The 15,378-nt window shown below is 51.2% G+C and overlaps 1 protein-coding gene across 4 annotated transcripts in view; it reads right to left on the reverse strand.

Moving 5' to 3' along the window:
- SLC45A3 (solute carrier family 45 member 3) overlaps positions 1–13,428 on the reverse strand; it is a 29,032-nt gene extending 15,604 nt beyond the window's left edge. The window contains exon 1 of one of the 4 annotated variants that reach the window (XM_043964413.1): positions 13,366–13,428. The gene's annotated coding sequence lies outside the window, so the exon portion shown is untranslated. Of the gene's footprint in view, positions 1–2,810; positions 3,056–4,008; positions 4,145–12,498; positions 12,593–13,365 lie in introns of those variants that run through there. The other 3 variants (XM_043964415.1, XM_043964412.1, XM_043964414.1) reach the window with 3 other exon arrangements.
- Positions 13,429–15,378: the final 1,950 nt, after the last annotated feature.

Raw genomic sequence — 15,378 nt, forward strand, 5'->3', positions numbered from 1 at the left:
GTATTCCTCTCCCATCCTCCCACCCCCCCCATTCACCAGCTTCCCCCAGAGAGAGAGGGGGCGGGGCGCAGCATGAGCCCAGCCCAGCTTCCCCTGACCGAGGGGGTCCGGGCTCCAGGAAGTTAGAGTTCCGGGTCAGCTCCACCATCCCCATCTGACACAGGGAGGGACCCAGAGACTCACCTGTTTCACATTTCCCAGGGACTGACCCTCCCTAAGCAAACAGAAGCTCTGGCAACCTTAGCACCACCCGTAGCTCAGGCCTAACCCCCCTCCAAACTCCCTGTTATTTAAAATGAATTGCAGTTCTCCAGCAAACATTAATCATGCCACCTTCCTCTTTCTCTGCATCCAGCTGGCTCCTTCCTCGGCCCTCCATGGGGCACTTGGGACTGGGGACACAGGGAAGGTGCAGGAGGAGCCAGAGGGAGGAGGAGAGGGGAGTACCCTCGTAGGAAGCACAGCAGGCTCCCTGCCTCCCCGCTTTGCATCCCTCCCCCTCCCCCATGCTCTTTACCTAGTTCCCTGGGGACTGGGCCAGGTGAAGAGCTCATTGAAGAGTCAAGTAGGAAAGAAGCAGGCACAATCCTGGCCCCCTCAATTCTTTGGTTGTCGGGCCCACCCTCCCAATCTCTCCAAAGTCACGATTTTTAGCTCCATGGGGATTTTTTTTACTCTACCTTCGAGGCACTAAGCACATAACATTCCTCAGCCTGGACCCCCCAGTCAGGCCTTTGCTCAGTCTCAGAAAATCCAAGCGCTTTAGCAGGGCTAAGCAGAGGATGACTTTATGGTGACCTCTGACACATTCTATCACTACCCCAAATCATTTTCTTTTCTCTTCTTATCCAATCTCCCCCACCTTTTTTGGCAGCAAAAGTTCTGGACTTGACATCAGGAAGACCAGAGTTCAAATCCTGCCTCTTACTCTCTGTGTGACCCTGGGAAAGTTACTTAACCTCTCTTGGCTTCAGTTTCCTTATCTGAAAAAAATTAAAATGAAGGTGAGGGAGGTGGGACTGGATGGCTCTTAATCTATGGGTTAGAGAAGATACTGTGCCAGTAACTAGCTGTGTGACCTTGGCCAAGTCACTTGACTTTCTCAAGCCCCCATTTTTTTCACATAGAAAAGGAGGAGGAATTTTTTAAAAAAGAAAGGGGGAGGTTAGCCTAGATGATAACCTGGGGTCCACATACCCCTTTTTCACGGGGGTCAGTGAATGTGGATGGGAAAAAATTAGAACTTAGTTTTCACTAACTTCTGAAATTTAACATTTTCTTTCATTATGATTTTTTTAAAAAGACATTATTCTGAAAGGGGGTCAGTTTATACCTTCACCAAACTACTTAAGGGGTACATGGCACCGACCCCTCCATAAAAGGTTAAGGCTAAATTCAGCAAGCACCTAAGGGCCTTTTTGCTAGACACCTATTCTAAGCAAAGAGAAGACAGACACGAAACAAAACAAAAATACACCCTCCAGTTCCTACCCTTGGAGAGCTTACTCTCTAAAGTCTTTTCCAATCCTAACAATCTAGAGATCTAGAGGCTCATTCACTACAATTATTGGACAACACAACATTTATCAAATATTTGCCATCTTGTTTTATGTTATTTTCTCCTTTGATTTCCTAGTTTTTTTTGGGTTTTGTTAGTTTTTTTTTTTAAATAGTTCTAGGGGGCAGGTAGGTGGCGCAGTGGATAGAGCACCAGCCCTGGAGTCAGGAGTGCCTAAGTTCAAATCTGGCCTCAGAACATTGACACTTACTAGCTGTGTGACCCTGGGCAAGTCACTTAACCCCAATTGTCTCACCAAAAAAAGAAAGAAAGAAAGAAAGAAAGAAAGAAAAATTTAAAAAATTTAAGGGGTCAGCCCTGTCCGTCTCCCCCAGAAGAGGCAGGGTAAGAATAACTCAGAGAAGAGTTCAGGGATTTAGCTGTTAAGGATGTCTTCTTCCTATTCTGAAGTTTTTTGTTTCGGTTTTCTTATTTTTTTCAAAGTACAAATGGAACAAATAAATGAAAACTGAGGAGCTCCACACTCCCCCAGACAGATCCACTACAGGCATCATCGCTCCCTGGTTCTCCAGGCGATAAGCCCTGAATGGTTGGTCACTGCCTTGCTCGGGACTCGAGTTAAGCTAGGCAAAGAGGTGTGAAAATGAGCCCCAGTCTCAGTGGCCAGCTAGCTCCTGCTCAGGGACTCCTCCGTGGTTCGGAAACTCCAGCTTAATCATTAAGCACCTCCATCGTTCCTCAGCTGACATTCCTAGACACTGGGTTGGAACACAGGGGGCTGGGGTGCCTTTCCCTAGAGCCCTAGAGGATATTTCTGTCTCAAATGCAGCTGCCTGGCTTCCCTTGTCGGGCTCTGCCCATCTGCCAAACAAAAGATCAACAGGAAGATCGACCAACTCCGGCTTTCACCTGGAGAGAAGTGGAGTAAAGGGAGGGGAGTGGGCTGGGCTGGGGTGAGGAGAGACAGAACAGGAAGGGAGAGAACTTGGCTGACCACCAAGGAGAGAAGGGAGAGAGAGAGAGAGAGAGAAAAAGAGAGAGAGAGAGAGAGAGAGAGAGCGAGAGAGCGCGCGAGAGAGCACACGCAGGCAGGAGACTGCCCATCATCCAGCCTGCTCCTTCACAGCAGGTCCTCCTAGACCCCCAGCCCTTCCAGATAGGGTCCCCAGCACACACACACGGACACACAGAGACACATGCACACAAGAAACCAGAGGGAGATGAACTCTTCCCACCCCCAAACCCTGCAGCTCTGCTGCCTCAGCCAGCGCCACCAAACACCTACAAGCACCTCCTGGTCTGCACAACTCCTTCCTCCACACCCAGAGGAAGCACCTAAGGGCTGGAGAACCTGACGGGCAATCAAGTCCGGAACAAAGAATCCCCGTCTCTTGCTCCAATCATCAGGTCTCCAGGTGTCCCCCAAGAACCACGTATGTGTGGAAAGGAAAGGGGGGCAATGGGGATCCCCTCGTCACCTCGCCCAGCACTGTGAACTCCACCCCACCCACAGTCGGGAGAGCAAAGACAGCCTCACTCACTGGATTTCCCCAACTAAAGCCACCCCCACGACATCTCTACCCAGAGTCCAGGGAAGGAGGAAAGGTCACTGGGAACAAACTTGACCTGAACTTTCTAACTTTCTCCAACTTCAAAAGGCCACGTTGGAGCTGGAGGAGGGGAAGGGGGCGGAGGGGAGGCAGAAAGGCTCTGGACCCTGGGGGCAAGTATGGACAGAGGCATAAAGAAGTCATTGAGGGCTTTGCCTAGGATGGCTCTGCTGGACTCAGGTAGGGCCAGAGCAGGGTGTGGGGACTCTCCCAACTCAGGCCGACAAATAAAGGATAGAGTATGCCAGAGCCTGGGGGCGGGGGGAAGGAAAGGAAGGAGGTGCCGACACCCCCCACCCCCCACGTGTTCAGTGATTCTGTGAGCCTCTTTATCTAGACCCCCAGTTCTCCGACCCCCTGCCCAGGACACGTCAAATGGGCAATCCCCAGCTCTGAGCGCCGCCGCCCTACGCCGTGACCCCTCTCTCTGTGCAGTCACAATGGAAGGCGGCGCTCTCTTAGGCTCCTCTAGAGAAAGCTTCCCCTTCATCCTCTCCCCACCCCCCAATCAAGTTTCCTGGCATATCATTGATACCCCTCCTGCAAAACTTAGAGGGGGGCCCTAAAGTAATGAAGAGTGGGGGGAAGAGTTCCGACTGAACAGCCACTACCCCCCCATTTTTCAGGGGGAGCCCTTACCTTGTCCCAAAGACCGGGGGGGGGGGGGGGATGTGGGAGAGAGGAAGAGGTGAAAACAGCTAGAGAGGTGAGAGAGAGACTGGGCCTCCGGAGAAAGAAAGATGAAGGGGAAACTCCCCAAGCCCTAACTAAGCCCGGGCCCCTTGGAAGGAGCTCACGCTCTCTCTGGGAGGGCGTTACAAGGCTCTTTCCTACCCCCTCACGTTATCCCCTCTAAAAAATAAAAAATGAAAGACTCACTGAACAGTGACAGTTCTCTAGGGTGGGGAACAAGAGTCGGCAGGAGTATTGACAATGGTATTGTCAATGGCTTCTAAGTCACGCTCCCATTTACATGGTGACCGAAGGTTTAGAAAGGTGGGTGCTTCGGCTAGGGTAACATCCATTTTACAGGTGAGGAAGCCGAGTTTTCGAATGGTGAAGTGATTGGTCCAAGGTCACCCAGCCGGTGGGTCCTGGCTCCATGTTCAAGGCTCAAAACCACCGGCCTCTCAACAGCTAGACGCCCCCCCCCTCGTTCCCTATTGCCCAAAGGGCTGAGGTGGGGGTGGAAGGGAGGAAGCCCCGTGTCCCCCTTTTCAAAAGCACAGTCCCCCCTCCTTCCCCACCCCCTCCAGGGTTCGGAGGCTGGGGATTTAGCGTTCACCCCGCTGAGCTGCCTTTTCTTCACTAGGGACAGGGAGGCTTCTGCTCAGCGGCCTGTCAGGGGAGAGCGAGGGGGCTGCAGGCCAGGATACAAAGGGGGATTAGGGAAAAGCCTCCCGGCCAGCAAAGTAATCCATCAAACTCTCCCCCCGCCTGCCAGCCCCGGCCCCTTCTCACTCAATGCTCCCCTTTCCAGCTGCTCTCAGCCTCCCACTGACCCCCCCCCCCCAGCCATTGCTCCGGGGCCCTGTCAAGAGCAAAGTGAATCCTTGGAGCTGGGGAGCTGGGGAGGGGGGTGTTGGCGGGAGAGAGGAGGAGACGAGGACACAAGAGCCACTGGGAAAAGGGCATCGGATTCCCTGCCCCCTCCCCCTCGACGTGTGAAAGCCCAACAGGTGGCAGCAGCTTGGGGAAAAGTTGCTTTTGTCGCCCTGTCTGAGAGCCCAAACCCAGCCCCTCAAAGGGAACAAATGCTGGGAAGGTCGGAGGGGAGGGGAGGAAAAGGAGGAGGCTGCCAGGGGCCTTCCCGGCGGGGCGCACCCACCCCCTCTCTCCCCAGAGGCCCTGGCTGGCCTTGGCCTCCCCTTGGCTCCTGGCAGGGGGAAGGGCCGGGGAGGGGGGGGAGGACCCCGATGTCCTCCCTACCTGCTCACAGCTCTGGACAGAAACCAGGAGGCGATCTGCTCAAAATGGAAACAGCCCCAGACCCCTCTGAGGAGTCACTTAGGGCGGCAGTGTCCCCAGAGCCCTAAGACCACAGATGACCCTGCCTCAGTCTCTTCCTCTGCCTAGAAATTCGGTGGTGAAGGCTGAAAAAGGACAGGACAGGAAGGGGCACAGAAGAGCAAAGTCTCTACGCCTTTCTCCTAGCCCAAGGACCCTTCATTTCCCCCCAAACCCCCCTTCCCAAAGTATCGGTGCCTCCCTCAGCATGGAGAATGCCAAAAATGTATGAAGCCCCCTGCTCTTCCAGCCTAGGGATGTGGGGAGTCTCAGGGCAGTGCTAGGACCTTGGTGGAGCACATAACCTCCAGCCAACAGCTGGCCAAGCCCTCAGGGTCCTGGACACCTCTCCGCCCCTCCCACTCCAGGGGGAAGGGGCCAGGGGAGTCCATATGCACTGGGCACCTCCGAGTGCCCTGCCCTGAAGGGATACTAAGGGAATGAGGCCTCAGGGAGACAATTAGAGAGGGGTTCCCCTCATTCTTGGCTTGCCTCCCCATCACCTGTCTACTCTCTGCTCAGGCACCGATATAATGCTAAGGGTCAAAGGGTACTTGGAATTCTTTGCTGGGGGTGGGGGGGAAGAGGACATCTGGGGGCAGAATAACCCTCCTCCCCACCCTCCCCCTGGCTGGGCTCTTTTCCCAGAAGAGGTCAGTAGCCAAGTGCTCTTTCCATTTATGCAAGAGGGGAAAGTGCCCTGAAGGTTGGAGTGGCAGCATACACACAAACACACCCACTGCCCCCCCCAAAAAAAAGTGAAACCTGAACAGCCACAGAGCCTCCTGGGCAGGACAAGCCAGGTGCCCTTCCACCCCCTTCCCTGCTCTCCCTGAAGGGGAAAGGTCTGCTTTGGGAACCTGCCACTAGGCTGGTTGGATGAGTCAATTCCTGGGCCAAGCTGGGGGGCGGGGAAGAGGAGAGAGACAGAGACAGAGACAGAGAGACAGACAGAGAGACAGGACCTAAATGAGATGGCTGTCAAGTGAGGACTTGGCTGGGAGGGATAATCATCTCTTACACATCCTCTATCTCCCAACAGGGTGGGTGTTACCCACCTCACTTTACAGATGAGTAAACTAATGTTCAGAGAGGCTGGAACCCAGGTCATCTTTAAGGTCCCTTTCACCTCAAAAATTCTGTGACTCTATGCCCAGTTCCATTTAGAATCATGTTGTATTCAAGAGGACTTCAGTTAGAACTCAGCCCTAAGGGTGGGTGGGGAACCTTTAAAGAGAGACACACTCTATTTCCTCCCCAACATCTCCCAGAGCACAGGACAGAAGGTCTCCCATGGCTTGGGAGAGACTCTACACCATACCTAGCAGCCCTTTGGGAAGCCACTGCCATCCCCCACACCCTTGGTTTTCTATTCAAGCCAAGACACTGTCGACCCATCAAAACCGACCCTGGAAGAATGTTGAGAAATATGTTCAAGCCTATATGCACTGGATGGAGGCAGCCAGGTGGCACAGTAATAGAGTGCCAGGCCTGCAGTCAGGAAGATTTATCTTCCCAAATTCAAATCCAGCATCAGACACTTACTAGCTGTTTGCCCCAGGGCAAATCACTTAATCCTGTCTGCCTCAGTTTCCTCATTTGTAAAACGAGCTGGAGAAGGAAATGGCAAACCATTCCAGTATCTCTGCCAGGAAAACCCCAAATGGGGTCATGAGGAGTTGGACACAACTGAAAATGACTGAATAACTACATTCAGCTGTCCTTTTTCCCATTTCCCAAGAGGTTATACCAGAAACCTACGCACCATGGTACAGCGGGAAACAGTGTACACAGGGATGGAATGCTGGACTCACAACAAAGCCATTAGGGTCAAATGGTCTTTTTGACGCTCTTTTTTTAACATATCCAAAGTGGTACATAGATGTCAGTTATTATTGTTAGCAGAAGGGGTCCAGAATCAAAGTCACATAGGACAGGTAGGCATGAGTGGAGAGTCAGGGAAGTCCAACCCTGATGAGATCACACGTCCACTGGAATATTATTAGGAAGAGAACAAGAGACTAGGAGTAAGGGGACCTGAATTCTAATTGTAGGTCTACCACTAACAGGCCACGTATATGATCCTGGGCCTCCATGTAATGGTAATAATAATAGTTAGCATTTACATAGACCCTATGCTGTGCCAGGCACTGTGCTTTACAAAGAATATCTGATTTGATCTTCACAACAACCCTTGGAGGTAGGGGCTATTGGAATTCCCATTTTTTACAGCTGAGGAAATTGAAGCGGACAGAGGGTCACACAGCTAGTGTCTATAGCCAAATTTGAACTCAGGCCTTCCCGATTCCAGGCCCAAGTGTACTCACCTGTGTAGTGGAAATAATGATACTTGACTTGTCTGACTCACAGGTTTATTTGGCATAAATCCAGTGAGTACTTAGGGGGAGGAGGAGGGGAGGATAAAGTGGTGGTGGTGTTACTATCACCCTCACCTCTTTGCAGTTGTGAGCACTTAAATGATACAAAGGAGGGGGAAAGACTGCCTATCAATGGTCTCCAGTGGGCCTCTCCTGCCACCAGACAGATTTCATGTTGGACCTGGAAGAGATCTTAGAGATCACCTAGGCTAATCCCCTCCACCAAGGATTTCTGTTATTGTTCCGTCATTTTTCAGGTGTGTCCGACTCTCCGTGACCCCATTTGGGGTTTTCTTGGCAAAGATGCTGGAGTGGTTTGCCATTTCCAGTTTATTTTACAGATGAGGAAACTGAAGCAAACAGGGTAAAGTGACTTGCCCAGGGTCACACAGCTAGTAAGCATCTATCTGAGGCTGGATTTGAATTCTTGAAGATGAGTCTTCCTGACTCCAGGCCTGATGCTCTGTACACTATGGCGCCACCTAGTTGCCCCAAACTAAGGCCTAGAGAAGAGAAAAAATTACCCCCCAAAATAAGGCAAGTGAGCAGAGATGCTTTTCTCAATCAGTATGCCTTCTGCAATCAGAACCAGGGTCAGGGTATAGGAACTTGTCAGGACAGGACTGACATGCTTGAAAATACGGACATCCCTTAAAATCCTCATTACGCTCATGGATGCCCCCCTGGCCATTTTATCCAAATGCTATTCATCCTTTAAGCTCAAATCCAAACTCCTCTGTGACAGCCCAGCCCTATTCATTTCACCCCTGAACCCTAGAACCTCAAAGGTTCCCAGGTGTGTTAAACTCACCTACGTTCCTTGGGAGCACGTACTACACCTTACTCGTTGCATTCCCCCAAGTACTAACACAGTGCTTAGCACACAGGAACTAGCATATTTCGTATCTGATATCATGCCTGACAAAGAATCCCAAACAGGATTGCTTGGGATGGAAGGCAGGGACAGCTTTGGACCACCGGGATGATTTCTCGGCTGCTTTTCTGCCCAATGCAAGCCCAGCTGTCAGAGAAGGAGAAGCCAGTTTGGACACTCCTTTGGGGAAAGACAGTGAGTGACTGCTGAGTTTCCTGGGATGTTTACCGAGTCAAAGTACACCTGTGTGATAAGAGATGTGGGGGGAAACAACATGGTGTGGGGTAGAGGGGAAAGGAAAGAGGGAAAGTTAGTTGAGATGCTACAGGAACTGTTCCCATCAACTCGGGCATTTAGCCAGCCAGGAACTGATTTTTGGAAGTGAGGGAGACTATGGGTTGCTGGGAAAAGGATCCACTTTTTGTCTTCTGGCTCAAGCCTGTTCCCTAGCTAGGGAAGTTTGGAATAATCCCAATCAAGAAGCACCAAGTCTTCCCAAGTCAGGGAGGGTAGGGTAAACATATCGACCTCCCCCTCCCAGAACGTCAGCAGAGGATCTATAGACCAAGACAGATCCGTAATGGCTCTATAATCAACCCCACACAAGTGTCATTCCCAGCTCTCCCCACCCTCCACCCCCACCCCAGGCACACTTAACATACTGGACAAAGCTCAACACATATATTTCTATCGCTGGGAGCAGTGGTACCAACATTCAGAGGACTGGAGCTGGCACCAACTGGTCCAGTCCCCACCCTCACATCACTGGGATCAGAGCCACTGGTTGTTAGAAGAAAGTAAAGACCGAGTTTTAATTCTAGACACCAGAAAGCAAAGCAGCATAGTTGAGGGGTGAGAGTTAGGGAGGAGGTCTAGGAAGGGAACCCCTTCCCTCTCATACATGAATTTTCAAACAAATAGAGTTAGAGTTATAAAAACAGTATTGCAAGTAAGGTTAGTTCCTAATTTTATCCTACATGATAGCCAGAGCCCCGTTTAATCAGGACAGATAAGGAAACTGAGGCACAGGACTGTTTGAATGATAGCATTTTAGAGCTGGAAGTCTCTCTTGAGACCATCCAGTCTGTTTTGTTCACATTATAGAGGAGAAAAACGAGGAACCCAAGAAATAAAGTGACTTGCCCCAAGCCAGCTGATAAAACAGGTAGGTATTCGAAGGTAGGTCTTGGGAGCCAAATTCACCACTCTTTCTGCTTGCACCAAAGCTGGTCTCCTGAGCTCACTCCTTTCATTTTACAGGTGAGCAAAGAGGCCTGGAGAGTACATTGTGTGAAGTCACCCAGCCTTCTTTGCCTTCAAAAAAGACCGCAATGTCAGACAGGAACACAGAGAGGAATTTATCATTAGATAAAATTTAAAAACCAGAACTTCTTGACGATGATCAGACCCCACAAAGAGTCCCTGCCTGTATTACCCTCAAGTACTCTATACAAAGCAGCATTTGGGTGCATTTGGCATTGTTTTAGAGGAGTTACACAGACCCGAGTTCAGTCCCTTTGGGGCCAAGAGTCCAAGACTGTTCTCCATCTACTCCCCAGATTCCTAGATATGACCAGCCGAAGCCCATAGTGTGGAGACAGGATGCAGCTGGGTGTTGCATGGGATACAGTACTGAGCCTAGAGTCAGGAAGACCCAAGTTCAAACTTGGCTTCAGACACTAACTAGCTATGTGACCCTGGACAAGTCATTTAACCTCTGTTTACCCCCTGGGTAGTTGTGGGGACCAAATGAGGTAATATTTGAAAAAAGCTCTTGGCACAGTAGGTACTTAGTAAATATTTATTGCCTTTCCCCTTGAATGAGATCACCTATGCAAAAGAGGCATCTAAGCTGCAAGACACAAAGAAAATATTATTATCGTGATTACTTTTATAACAGGGACCTTGCACCCAGAAGTGCAAGCTTTAAGCCAGATTTGTGCTAGGCCAAGGATTTACAGCAGGGCCCCTAGGGTCAGTCCCTTGTTGGGCTAATTGTTGTTGTCGTTCAGTTGTTTTCAGTCATGTCTGATTCTTCATGACCTCATTTGGGGTTTTCTTGGCAAAGACACTGGAGTGGTTTGCTATTTCCTTCACCCAGCTCATTTTACAGATGAGGAACTGAAGCAAACAGGGTTAAATGACTTGCCCAGGGTCACACAGCTAGTAACTTCTGAGGCCAAATTTGAACTTGGGTCTTCCTGACTCCACCCTTGCCACTCTACTATCCACCTGGCTGCTCCTTATTGGTCTAATAGTCTAATGAAGATCCAGGCTACGAGGTCACTGATGAAGGCAGCTGGGCTGCATTGTCAATCAAGCAACTGACCTGGAATCAGGAAGACCCAAGTTCAAATCTAGCCTCAGACACTTCCTCTGTCACTTTAACCTCTGTTAGCCTCAGTTTCTTTATTTGTAAAATAAGATTGATGATAACAAAGGCACCGACCTTCCAGGGTTCTTATGAAGATAAAATGAGATTATAAAGTGATCTGCAAACCTTAAACTATGGTTTGTTAAATTCAGAATTTGGAAAAAAAACCCCACACAATTAAAAAACCCTTAAAAGGTCTATATTAATGATAGCTATTATTATTAGTGTGTGTTGTGTAATAGTAATACCAATCTATCTGTATTCATCTGTGGATGCAAGGCTTCTCCAGAGAAGCCTGCCAGATGACCCAATCCTCTATGCTGAGCAGTGGCCTTTAAATTCCCTATCAGCACCTAGAACACCAAGTAATCATACACATAGCCAACGTAGTGTGCCAAAGTAGAGACAACCGGGGGAAGGGTGGGAGGATTTGGTCCATATAAGAAAGGAGTGTGTTCCCCAGTCTGCCATACAGCGATCCCCAGACTCGTCCCTCAGCTGCTCAATGACCTTGGGAGAGATTTTCTCAGCCCTGTTCTCCCTGCCATTTCCCTTCCAGGATTTCTCATTTCTTCCTTCACCTTCCCTCAGTTCTGCAAGTTACTCAGAGAAGACAGAAGGAAAGAGCTCATTACATGTGGATCATGAGTATATAGGAAAACTACCCCCCACACACTCACTCACTATACACACACCCAAATTGGGGCCCTGTCCTTCCACAACTGTACTTTTCATCCACAGCTGTATTTTTATCTCCAGACTCATCCTGGTGACTCAAACTTTATTCTCCCAGCACCCTCTTTAAGGAAAGGACAACCAGACTTGAATGAACTGGGAGATAGATATGTGTGTGTTTGGGGGAGGACAGCAGAGGAGAAGGAATGGAGGGAAAGTACAAGTGAGCCAGTTAAACAATCCTACATCACCCAAACAGTAATATATTACTTCTACCTCCCTCATGTTTCTCATTGCCCCACTAACCCACCACGTTTTTCCATTCTTTGGACACTGACAATTTGCCACTCCCAAAGCAGGATACCGGGTACCCCACCCGAATCCAATGAACATACCCTGACCTCTCTCTAAAGTGAGCCGTATTCAAGATGGACAAAAACTTCTTCCCTGAAATGCCACCTTTCAGTGTAAGAGTAAAGTTGATCCACTAACTCTGACCTCTTCTAGGGGACAGAGTAAGAATGAGCCCAGTATCAGGGCTATTCTTAGCTGCTGTTTCACGGGATCAGGTCTGTGTCAACAGCTGAAGGACGATCCCTCCACCCAGGTACCCTTTAAGCCAAACTCCTCCTCACCTCCAATTCCAAGCACCTTACGGGGTAACCCACACTCCAACTGGGACCCTAGCCCTAGGGGAAGGGGTGAGATCAGCGAGCATTAGTGGGGAGAGTTCTATGTAGCAGGTGGAGGCTAGGATAGAAGTCAGAGATGAAAGTTCACCCCTCTCCGGTCACGGGACGAAAACAAGGAGAAAGGGGAAGCCTGGCATACACGCATACACACACACACACACACACACACACACACACACACACACACACTCTCTCTCTCTCTCTCTCTCTCTCTCTCTCTCTCTCTCTCTCTCTCTCTCTCTCTCTCTCCTGGGAACACCCTGTGCAGGGCTCCCCAAAACTTCCCTGGGAGCTAAGCGCTCCAGCTAGCAGCCTAAGGGAATGGCTGCAGAAGGCAAGGGATTCCGGGATCAACTTGGCCAGATGCACCTGCCCCAGGACCTCCTGCCGGATACCTTCTCCATCCCTGCACCAGCCGGGCGAGGAAAGCAAGGGTCAGGTTGCCTCTATTTTCTTTCTCTCTGCTCCTCCTCCTTCTGACTCCCTTTCCAGGGACGGAGCACGAAGCTCTAAAAAGACCGCCGGGCTCACCCTAACCACGGAGCCTTGGTCAGAGCAAGGTCCAAAGCCGGGGTCCCTCACTCTCAGGCTGGTGCGCTCCCCCAGGTGACCCGCGCGACCTTTTCACATATCCCGAGGTGTTCCCTCCCAGGATCCTCCCACCGCGCTCGAGGTGGCAGAGGACTCCTGAAGCTCCTGGGGCGCCAGAGTCCGCGAGTGGGGGACGAGCCCTTTCCCCTGCGCCCCCAGTGCCCGGGACTGTGAGCGCCCGCGGTGACTCATCCTCCCCCTTTCCGGTGAGGCAGAAACAAGGGAAGAAAATAAATGCAACTTTCCAAAGAAAACTCTGGCGCGGGAGGTTGCAACAGGAGCGAGCGTGCAACCGGCTAGCGCCAGTCCCCAGGGAGGAGCCCCTCCGCCCCCCCACGGCCCGGCCTGGAGAGTCTGGCACCCGGGGTGCCTCCTAGCTCTCCACTAAGGGGGACCGGAGAGCGGGGGCGCCCAGCGCTCCCCGCGATCCACCCCTCAGTGCACAGCATGTAGCCGGACTACAGGGCGGGCGCCTGCAAACCCGGCTGCCTCACTCCAGCTCCCCCGCCGGGCGGCCGAGCGGGGCAGCCCCCCGTCCCGCGGGGAACGGAGCACGCGCCTCCGCGGGAGTCTGGGGCGTTCGTCTCTACTCCCCCTCCGGCCCGGGGACCCTCTCCCCGGAGAGAGCGCGAGGCGCATTCCTACCTGGCCGTGGCGCGCGGCTGTCACCCCGGGCCCCGCGCGGCGCGTGCAGAACTGCCCCCCTCCCCACCCCCCCCACGCGCGCCAGCCGGCGGCTTTTAAATCTCCAGGTTACACTGCGGGCGGAGGGAGCATGCGCGCTGCGGCCGCGGAAAGGCGGGGCGGGGCGAGGCGAGAGGCGGGGAAAGGTGTAGGGAGGGGGCTCAGAGTGGGTGGGTGGGGCTGCTTCGGGGAGAAGGGGGGCGGGGGCTGAAGAAAAGGGAAAGGTCCGGGCTGTTGCATCTGTAGCAGCTTGTGGCATGACCCCGCGGTAACTCGGGGCCTTGAGCCCCCGCGCTGCGCCCAGCACTACCCTATACTTAACCTGAACAGCGCGTCTGCACACCCACTCGCCTCCCAGCCTCCCCAAAACACCCAGACGGGAGGCCTGCTCTCCGCTTCCCCTCCGCCCAGGTGTGCTGCTCCCATCCGCCACCCTGGTCCTTCTGTCCGACCTAAGCCCATGCCCTTCCAGGCAAGTGGGCTTGGACCCTATTTTGAAAGGTCCCAAGAGGAGACTTCACATCCTTCCCGGGTTACTCATCCCATTGTTTACTGCCCTCCCCAGCAGAGAGGCTTCCCTTCTGTCTAGCCCAAATCGATCTTTCTGTACAGAAAGTCCAATCCGCTCCTTTCCCGGCCTAACTAGAGACTGTAAAAACAGGAAGAAGAAAAAAAAGACTGGTTGCTTGTACAAACTCCCCCATTTCTCAGAAATTGAGCAAGGTCCCAACAGGTAGGTGTTTCACAAAACCGGGAATCGGGCACCCAAAGCCAGATCCTGAGATGGGGGTGTGTCGAGGGGGTAGCAGCTGTGTCATTTTTCCTCCAGGGAGTTTCAGATCAGAGGGAAACACAATCTCCTTAGAGCCCTCAGGAGGTCGATTTGAATATGATGAAAACTAGTCCTTCAGAGTCTTGAGAAGGGGAGGGAGAAGGGAGTAGCTAAAGGCAGAGTGTCTCATGAGTGAAAAGTTCCCAAACTGTACATGTTCTTTGAACCAGAGAACCCACTTCTGGGCATATTCCCCAGGGAAATTAAAAAAAAAATGTCCCCACCATGGATACCAAAATATTAGCAGCAGAATTTTTTTTGTGTGATGAATGGAGTGGATACCCATTGATCAGGGAAGAGTTAATCAAATAGTAGCATATGAATATACTGGGATATTATTGTGCCCAAAGAAATAATAAATATGAAGATTCAAGGAAACAAAGGAAGACTATGAACTGACACAAATTGACTTAGTTGCTCAATCAGTTAACATTTATTAGAGGCCTACTATGTGTGGGGCACCTAAGGACTGGGAAAACACAAAAAAAAGGGGGGGGGGAAAGCCCCTGCCCTCAAAGAGCTTAGGATCTAATGGGAGAGACATGCAAACAAATAAATTCAAAGCATGCTATACACAGGGTAGATAGAAAATAATTAACAGAGGGAAAGAAAGCACTGCAATTAAGAGGGGCTGGGAAAGGGTTTCTATAAAATAGGGGACTTAAAGAAAGCCAGGAAAGTCAGTAGGGTATTAAGTTGAATAAGGGAGAGCATTCCAGGTAGGCATGAGGGAGAGCCAGAGAAAATACCCTGAGCTGAGAGATGGAAACCTGTGGGTCAGGGAGTAATGTATAAGAAGACTGGAAAGGTGCAGGCAGCTAGTTGGCGCAGTGGATAAAGCACCACCCCTGGATTCAGGAGGACCAGAGTTCAAGTCCCACCTCAGACACTTGACACTTACTATATGTGTGACCCTGGGCAAGTCACTTAACCCTCATTGCCCGGGAAAAACAAACAAAACAAAGAAGACTGTAAAAGGGCATTTTGTATTTGCTCCTGGAGACTATAGGAAGCTACTGCAGTTTATCGACTAGGAGAGTGACATGAACTTTAGGAAAATCACTTTAGTGAGTGAGTGGAGGATGGATTGGAATGGGGAAAGACTGGAGGCAGATGGACACACCAGTAGGCTATTGCAATAG

The sequence above is a fragment of the Dromiciops gliroides genome, chromosome 4, assembly GCF_019393635.1.
Source record: "Dromiciops gliroides isolate mDroGli1 chromosome 4, mDroGli1.pri, whole genome shotgun sequence".
Taxonomy (NCBI): Eukaryota; Metazoa; Chordata; class Mammalia; order Microbiotheria; family Microbiotheriidae; genus Dromiciops; species Dromiciops gliroides.